The sequence below is a fragment of the Cebus imitator genome, unplaced genomic scaffold (assembly GCF_001604975.1).
Source record: "Cebus imitator isolate Cc_AM_T3 unplaced genomic scaffold, Cebus_imitator-1.0 Scaffold801, whole genome shotgun sequence".
NCBI lineage: Eukaryota > Metazoa > Chordata > Mammalia > Primates > Cebidae > Cebus > Cebus imitator.
The window spans coordinates 274,158-284,090 of record NW_016108116.1 but is presented as its reverse complement, the minus strand read 5'-3'; the positions used below and the strand labels follow the sequence as shown (position 1 = coordinate 284,090).

Below are 9,933 nucleotides of genomic sequence, written 5' to 3'. Positions count from 1 at the left end.
CTACCAAGCCAGAGTGGAGTTACAAAAAGTAGGTGTGGGCCCTGCACACAAAGAACCTGTATTAGCCAAAGGGACCCTTCCATAAAATTTCCAGTATGTAAACCTAAATTTGGAACTTGCTAAAACAAGTACAGATGAGTACGTGAGGAAGCTGGGAAGTAAACACATGTTGCTGGAGAAATAGAGGTGGAGTTATGGGTGGATCTAGGTTTAGTTAGGAATGAATCAGACCATCCCACAGAGGGTGACTCCTCCCTGCATGAGCCTGTGACTAGTATAAAAAGGTGATTATCTCAGACTTCAGTACCCAGCAAGCTCCTTCAGGCTACATTATATTTGCTCTTTTGGTGAACAAGGTAAGAAGGAATACATTTAACTTTGCGTCCTTACTATTAAGCAAGGTGGAAATCTGAATGTGTGAGAACTATAAGGCTCTCCAAATTTAGGGTTTTTCTCTTTCTTTTTAGTGGCACTGTCACTGAAAGGTTTATTTGTATACACAAGGAAAATGAGGGCATAAATTTGCTTTCCATATAGCTGTTCAATACTCTTTGTATTGTTAGATTGTCCATTTATTCATTTATTTAACAAATATGTATTAACTACCTTCTATTTCGTCTTGGCTCTGATTATGCAGCAGGGAGCTACATAAACTTGCTAGCAGCTTACCTTTAGTAGGGGGAAACATTCAGTAAACAACAATAAATGAATAAGATAATTTCAAATAATGGTAAGAATAATGAAGAATATAAAAGAGTGATGTAGTAGAGCAGGGGTATTCCATCTTTCGGCTTCCCTGGGCTACACTGGAAGAAGAATTGTCTTGGGCCACACATAAAATACTAACACTAACAATAGCTGATGAGCTTTTTTTAAAAAAAAAAATCATAATGTTTAAGAACATTTACAAATTTGTAAATTTGGGGCACATTCAAAACTGTCCTGGACCACAGATTGGACAAGCTTGTAGCAAAGTGATGGGAGGGAGGAGGAGGATGCTTTAAATTACATGGCCGGGGAAGACCTCTCTGGGGAATTCTCTTTTCAGTTGGGATCTTAATAACAAAAGAAACTAGCCAAAGCAAAGCACACGATTCTAAGTAGGAGTAAATTTGTTTTAAAGAACAAAAAGAAGCTAGTGTGTCTTAGAACATACATAATTAAAAAGAGGACCAGTGGTATACGGTGATGTCAGGGAGCTAGACAGGAGTAGGCCATGTAAAAAGGGGCACGGTATAATTAAAACGGTGCATGTTAGATTTTGACATGTACTTAAAAGGGTATTCAGCAAAAGGAGGAGTAAGATAATCTACGTTTTTAAAAGACCACTCTGGGCTGCTATGTGGAAAACAGGATTATAGGAAGGCAAGAGCAGGAACATGGAGAGAGGCTGCTGTCATTTATGTGAAAGATGATGGAAATAATAGAAATAATGAGAAATAACTGCTGAAACCAAAATCTAGAAGTTATCCATGATTCCTGTTTTCTCGTCACACTGATTCATCACCATGTCCAGTCAACTCTGCCTATAAACATGCTAATCTATCCATTTATCTCCCTCTCTACCATTATCATCCTAATCCAGGATACCCTTTTCTCCCAACACTATTATGTTATCTGAAAATACCACAACTTATTTATCCATTTTTCTATGGATATATATTTGGGTCACTTCCATTTTGGGAGGTATTATAAATAACAGGGCTATGCACATTTTTGTCTATTACTTTTGGTTACACACAGGTACATATTTCTGTTGGGAATATTCTTAGGAGACAATTGCTAGGACTTAGATACTGCCAAACAATTTTCCAACGTGCTTCTGGTTTATGCTGCCTCTAGCAGTACATAAAAAAAATCTCAATTTTCCACATTCTCACCAATATTTGGTATTGTCAAGGGCTGTTTTATCTTTTTAATAAAAAGATTTTTTTGGTCTCATACATTATTTCAATCTGTATTTCCCTGGTGCATAATAAGGCTGAGAAGTTTTGATATGTTTATTGGCCACCTGGATATCCTTTTCTGTAAAGTTCCTAAGGTAGAGATTCATTTTTCTATTGGGTTAACTGTATTTTTTTCTATTGATTTATAGGAGTTATTTTTATATTCAGGGACAGATTCCTTTATTGGTTAAGTGTGTTTTGTATATCCTCCACTGTGCAGCTTGTCCTTCTCTCTTTTAATGGCATCTTTAAAAGACTAAACATTCCTACTTTTAATGCAGTAAAATTCATCAGTCTTTTTCTTAGTGATTAGTACTTTTTGAATTTTATTTAAGTATTCCCCCACCCCAAGGTCCCGAAGACATACTCCAATATTATCTTCTCTTATTGCTTATATGTAAAATCTACCTGGAAACTAATTTTTTCCCCATTTGAATATTCAGTTAACCCAGCACCATTTATTCAAAAGGCTATTCTTTCCCTGCCAACCTACACTACCATCTTTGGCATTAACCAAATGTCCAGAGTGATATAAGACTGATTTTATACTATTATCTTTTATCATTCCATTTGTTTAGCCTTGCACCAATGCCATATTGTCTTCCTTTATAACACACCTTGCTATCTGGTATGTCTTCCAACTTAGTCTTCTTCAAGATTGTCTTACCTAATCTTGGCCCTCTACATTTTCATCTACATTTTAGAAATTACCTTATCAATCTTTATTTTTTAAAAACTTCAGATATTCAGAATGTGATTTCATTGCACCTATAAATGAATTTGAGGAGATTTGATATCTTAATGCCATTGAGACTTTTAATTCATAAACAAGCTATATATTCTTCCATTTATTTAAATCTTTTTTTTATTGTACTTTAGATTCTAGGGTACATGTGCAACTCATGCAAGATTGATGCATAGGTACATTCGTGGCAAAGTGGTTTGCTGCCTCCATCCTCCTATCACCTACACCTGAAATTTCTCCCCATGTTATCCCTCCTCATCCTCCCTCCTACTATCCCTCCCCTAGTGACCCCCCACAATGGACCCTGGTGTGTGATACTCCCCTCTCTGTGTCCACGTGTTCTCATTGTTCAACACCTGCCTATGAGTGAGAACATGCCGTGTTTGATTTTCTGTTCTTGTGTCAGTTTGCTGAAAATGATTTAATCTTTAGTTTATCTCAATATTTACAGTTTTCTGAGTATAGCTCTTTCATGTTTTCATTTATTCCTAAAAATTTTCTGTTATACGCTTTTATGAATAGCCTTTCTTATTTCATTTTCTCAACACTTAAAATCTCAACATTTATAATATTCTGAGACTTAATTAGATTTATTCCTGAAATTTTCCCAATTTTTTATGTTTTTGTAAATAGCATCCTTTCTTATTTTACTTTCTAATTCTTTATTGCTGTTATATAGAAATACAATTGGTTTTTGTATAGTTATAACCAGAAACATGTTTAGTTTACTGATTCTAATAGTTTAGCTATACAGTCTTGGATTTTTCACATACAAAAGTTATATCATCCTGCAAGTAATAACAGTTTTATTACTTTTTTTCTAATTACTCTTCTTTTAATTCCTTTTCTTAACTTATTGCTCTACCTAGGACTTTTAATACAAAGTTAAATAGGATGATACTATGCATAGTATATATCAATAGGATGATACAGGCATACTAGTCTCATTCCCAAACTTGGAGATGAAATCTTTCATTTCACCATTAAATATAATTTTTGCTATGACATTTTCATAGACATAATTAATCTTATATTTGTTAATCAGAATTAATGTTGAATTTTATCAAGTTTTTACATCTATTATGAAGTTCATATGATTTTCTCCGTTATTCTAGTTCAGTACTTAATTGGTTGGTTTTCAATTGTTAATCCAAATATGAATTTTTGAAATAAAATGTACTTAGGAATGATGAATATTCTTTTTATATAACACTGGATTCAGTCTACTATTATTTTCTTTCAGAGTTTTGCATCTATATGAAAGGAATTGTCCTGAAAATTTTGATTCTTATAACATTGTCAGGGTACAATACATTCTTATAACATTGCCAGGCTGGATTAATAAAATGGGTGTTTCTTCTTTTTCTTTTCCCTGAAGTAATCTACATGATATTATAGTTACTATTCCTTTTTTACGCACTGAGTAGAATTCAGTAAAGCCATCTGACCTGCAGTTTCTCCCCTAGTGGAAATGAATGCATTTAAGATTCAATTTCTTTAATAAACATAAGTCTATTTAGGTTTTCTATTTATTGTTGGTTCAGTTTAGTAACAAGTATTTTTCTAGAAGCACTTCTATGTCATCTGAATTTTTAAATTAACTGGTATTATGTTTTCTTATAACATGCTCTTATTATCTTTCTAATATCTGAAACATCGATAGCAATGTCCCCTTTTACTTTCCTGATATTGGTACTTAGGCCTGTACTCTTCTTTTCTTGCTGGGGTTATCAGTTTTATTAGATTTTTTAAAGACTAAATCTCTTGGCACTGTGGATTCTCTAACTTTTCTATTTTATTAATTTCAGTTATTTTATTATCTCCTTCATTATACTTTCTTAGCGTTTAATTTGTTCTTAAAACTTCTTGAGCTATATACTTAGGTAATTAATTTTTCAGTCTTTCATATATATATACATTTATATATACACAACTGTATGCTGCTTATAAGAATCACACATAAAATATGATAACAGCGATTGAAAATGAAAAGATGTAAAAAAGATACCATTTATATATATTGTGTATATATATGTATATATGTGTGTGTGTATATATATAGAGAGAGGATATTTATTGCCTACATACATATATAGAATAGGAATACATTAATTCCTTATGGAATACATTAATTCTGTGCCTAATGGATATTTATTGCCTATCTCTATATAAAGATAGATAGATGATAGATAGATAGATACAGATATTTATTGCCTATATATATCTGTATCTGTATTGCAATAAATATCTGTATCTATCTATTGCCTATATATATATAGGCAATAAATATCCATTAGGCATGGAACTAATGTATTCCATAAGTTCATTTTTCTCATTTTCATTGAGTTCAAACTATATTTTAATTTTGCACTGCAATTTATTCAATGACCCACTAATTTTTTAGAAGTTATTGCTTAATTTTCAAACACTTGAAGATTTTTCTAGTTATCTTCCTATTATTTAATTCTTGCTTCATTCCACTGTATTAGACAACAAACTCTATGATTTCAACCCTTTAAAATTTATTGAAACTTGCTTTATGACCCAGTATATGGTCAATTTCAAAAGGATGGGTATTCTGCAGTTGTTAGGTGTAGTATTCAATGTATGTTGATGTTTTATTAATAATTTTGTAGAAATATTCTATATTCTTACAGACTTTTTTACTTGTTCTATCAGTTGCTGAAGAAGGTATGTTTAAATCCCCCACTATGATTGTAAATTGTCTATTTCTCCTTATATATTTGTCAATTTTTATTTATGTATTTTGAGGCTTTCTGGAAAAGTGATCTTTTATTGTTATGAAATTTCCTACTGGGAATATTTTTTGCCCTAAAGTCTACTTGACAGATATTATTATAACAGTAACGGCTTTCTTTTAGTGTTTGAATGGTATCTCTTTCTTCCATCCTTTCATATTCAATCACTTTAATCATATTTGATGTGTGTCTCGTATAAGCAGCATACAGTTTTTTTTTCATTCCAGTCTGATAGTCTTGTCTGTTAACTAGAGTATTTACTTCATTTATATTCAGTGTTATTATGGAACTACTTGGTTTACATCTACCATACTACTACTTGGTTTCTACTATTTCACCTGTTCTGTTTTTTTTTTTCTATTCTTGACTTTTTTGGATTAAGTAAATATTTGCCAGTTAATTGTCTTTATACTAAAGCTTAATAATTATATCCTCTTTTATTATTATTTTCATGCTTGCCCTAAAAATTATAGCATGCACCCTTGATTTGTTAGAATATATTATTTTAAAAAATTCTTTAACATCTACCCAAATAATACAAGTGTCCTACGATACTTGAACTCCATTTTGTCACTACCTTATCTGGGATTGTTATGTATTTTAATTCTATTTATCTTAAATCCTGAAAGATATTATTATTTTATGCAATCAATATCTAGCTATATTTTTCCACACATATGCTCTTTCTGTTGTTCTTATTCTTCTTGCTTCTCTGCTCTTCCAAGTAGGATCACCCTTCAATATTTTCTTTAAGGCAGGTCTCTGGCGATTAGCTTTGTTTTTGTTTGCTTGAAAATAGCTTTGCATGTTTTCTTTTCGGTGGTTTACTGTTAGTATAGAACTTATTTTTCTTCAGAAAGATGTCTGTAACATTTCATTGTCTTTTAGCTCTCATTGTTTCTTTTGAAAAAGACAGATATCAATCTTATTGTTGCTCCTTTGAAGGTAATACGTGTGTTACTCTGGCTGCTCTTAAGATTTCCTCATTGCCTCAAATGTTCAGCAGCTTTATTATCCTGTGTCTTGCTTTGGTTTTCTTTTATATCTCTAGCTTGGAGTTTACAATATTCTTTTAAACCTTTGCCTTCATATCTTTCATCAGTTTTAGAAAATTCTGTCATTTAATTCTCAAAATACTGTATTTCCCTTTAAATCTGAATGTAGGCCCCACAAAATTGTCACAATCTTGATAGCTCTGTGATACCTTCAAACACATACACACACAGTTTTCCAGTTGTATTCAGTTAGTCTGAAACAAACTACTAAACAATTGTACAAAGCAATCTTTAAAAATCAAACCATATTAGATCACTCTCTTACCAAAAAAAAATCTAGTCTCATCATACCTAAAATAAAATGCATGCACAAATGTCACTTTATTTAGAAAATCATCATTATCTGACCCCATCTGTATCTTTGACTTTATCTTGTATTACTCCTGCTTAGTCCAGAATTTTCTAACTGAGTTGGTATTTTTCTATATCACTAACATGCCAAGCTGATTTTCATCTTGGAATCTTTGTACTGTTCACTTTGCTAAAATTCTCCAATTAATTAACAAGTGCACTTCCTTCTTATTTTTCCATTTTAAGCTCAAATGTCCCCTCTATCACAATATAGTCTTTAATTAACCTAAAGTACCCAAAGGTATTCTACATAATATCACTCTTATTTTAATCCTGTATGTATCACTTATCAATATCTAATTGTTGAATTCATTTGTTTAATGTCTTCAAAAAAGTAGGCAGGCACCTCATCTATCTTGTTCACTACTATATTTCCAAAGCATGAAACGGTGCCTAACCCTTTAGCAGCTGTTCAATATTTGTTAAATGAATGAATGAATGAATGAATGTAGAGCTCAGGGAAAAGGCTATGCCTGGAGGTATCAATTTTGAAGTCATCAGATAGATGGTATCTGAAGTCACGAGATCCAATGAGATTGCCTCAGAAAGGTGTGTAGATTTTTTTTTTAAGAAGGTGTAAGACACAGCCATAGATATTTCCAACCTTTTAAGATTGAGCAGAAGAGAGATTAGCAAAAATTACTGAGAGAGAGCAGCATTCAATAGGTAAGAGGAACATCAGAAGAATATGGTGTCATGCGATCCAAGAAACAAAAAGGTTCCCTTAAGAAAGGAATGGTTAATTCTGCTTCACATACCAAGAAATTAAGATGATGATGATGAGGGTGATGATGGAGAAATGACAGTGTATTCAGCAACTTGGAGGTCACAGATGATTTGACACAAAGCAGTTTCAGTAGAGTCTTGGTGATAGAAAATTGAGAAAAGCAGGTTAAAAACAAAATGGATAACATTTTAAGAGAGAAAGCAGAGAAAACTTTTCCAAGACTCCTGTGAAATGAAGCAGTTAATTAGGTTAGTAAGATGTTGGGAGAAATATTGAGGTGGGGAGGAATATTGGATCAAGGGAAGGGTTTTAAGATGGAAGTACTCCAGTGTATTTCTGTGATGATAAAAATAAACTAGTAGAGAAGGCAACAGAGTGGAGGTAGGGAAAAGGGACTAAGTTTAGGGATATTTTGAAAGTAGAATCAAAAAACATGTTGAAATAGATATAGGATGTAAGAAAAGGAGAATGAGAACTAATTTTCAGGTTTGTGACTTGAGCAATCAGGAAGACAGGAATAACTGGGGAGCTGAACGAGGAGACTAAGAAAAAAGTGGCCACTGAGGTTGGAGAAGAAACTTGAGAGTGCGGGGTCTCTGAAGAAGGATGCAGCCAGTTGCATCAAATGCTGCTGATACGTCAAGGAATATGTAAAATTAAAATGGATATGTGGATTTAGAAAGATGAAGGATTTTTACTTGGTGAGAGTTTTAATACATTTTTTAGAGAGAAAAATACTTTGAGTAAAGGAAAACAAGAATAAGGAAGTAAAGACAGAATGTATAGGCATATCTTTTGAGGAATTTTGCTATAAAAGGGAACAGATAAATCAGATGGTACCTTAAAGGCAGATATGAGATTGGGGGTGGGGGAGAGATGGGAAGGTAGGTGTTAGATAAGAGATATTTCAACATGAATATATGCTGAAGGGAATGATCCAGTCAATGAAGAAGAATTAATGATGCAGAAGAGACAAGAGGCAACTGCAAAAGCAAAATGTTTGGATAGACAAGAGAGAGTGGGGCTCAGTGCCAAAGTAAAGGAGAGGAGCCCAGACAGTTCCTTCACGCTAAATGAACTGAAGGCAGGGTACATGGATATAGATGTAGTAGGTTGGGAGATCAGATATTGAGAGAATGAGGAAACTGTTTTCCAATGGCTTTGAGGTTCTCAGGAATAAAAATCAAGGACATCTTCTGACATAAAGGAAAGGGATAAGTTGGAGGTTTGGCCAGTGGATATGAGTGGGACAAGAGGATGTATACAAGGAGCATTCAGGGAGGTTAACCATTATGTCTAGCCATGATAAAAAGGGAAGTGAGTATATAAAGCAGTAAATATACCCTTGAGACTGAGATTTTGCATATGGCACAAGTAAAGATAAGTTCAGGGTCTAGAATATCACCATAAATAAGTCTGGCTGAAAATAATCACACATTTTAGAAGGGTTTTTGTAAGAAGCATATAATTTTTAAAATTCAAACTTTACGATCTATATTTTAACTGGCAAGATCTGGCCTATTTTACAAGTATTATAATTAATAACAATAAAATTATATGTAATTCTACTAACTTATTTTATGCTTTCTGTTTACTGTTCTTTTTCTATGCTGCTTATTTTCTTCTTTCCCAGCTTCTATTCTATTATTGAACTTGATTAATTCCCACTTTTCATCTCTAATGGTTTAGAAATGGTAAATTCTATTCATTTAGTAAATACCCATAAACTTACCAAAATACGTATATGACTTAACCACAGCAAAATTCATTAATATCTAGTTCCTCGTACCAAACAACCAAAGGTCCAAAAATGGTTTAATTCTGACTACTACAGTAATGTCCTTAACATTATTGTCTTCTACAATATTTTAGTTTCACCTGGTTTTGTAAGTCCTAATAAAGTATTATAATTCTTTATACAATACATGCTTAGTTTATTGACATGCTTACTAATTTCTTCACCAATGAGATAAACTGAACATTCCTTAAATGGCAAAATAAAACCCAACTAGAAAAACTTTTCAAATATTGAAGAGCTATTAAATACATCTTATCCAATTAAATATTATAAACTTCGTGACATGTTTTTTAAAAAAAATAAATTGCATGAATATTCATTGAGAATCTTCCCATATGGCTAACCGGCTTTCAGAGAATGGAGTCTTAGCAAATGAATCATTTATTAAGTTGGCTTTTGGAGAATAAATTTTCAGTAAATTTGTATGAATAAATTTTACTGCTTAAAACAAGTCAGCCTTTCTTTTTTTTTTTTTTTTAGAATAAATTTTCAGTAAATTTGTATGAATAAATTTTACTGCTTAAAACAAGTCAGCCTTTCTTAATTCTTATT

The 9,933-nt window shown here is 32.4% G+C and overlaps 1 protein-coding gene across 1 annotated transcript in view; it reads left to right on the top strand.

The window, feature by feature from the left end:
- The first annotated feature begins 318 nt into the window (after window positions 1-318).
- Window positions 319-9,933, top strand: part of LOC108297441 (filaggrin-like) — a 14,810-nt gene continuing 5,195 nt past the window's right edge. Inside the window, exon 1 of the mRNA XM_017520103.2 lies at window positions 319-356. The gene's annotated coding sequence lies outside the window, so the exon portion shown is untranslated. The remainder of the gene's footprint in view (window positions 357-9,933) is intronic.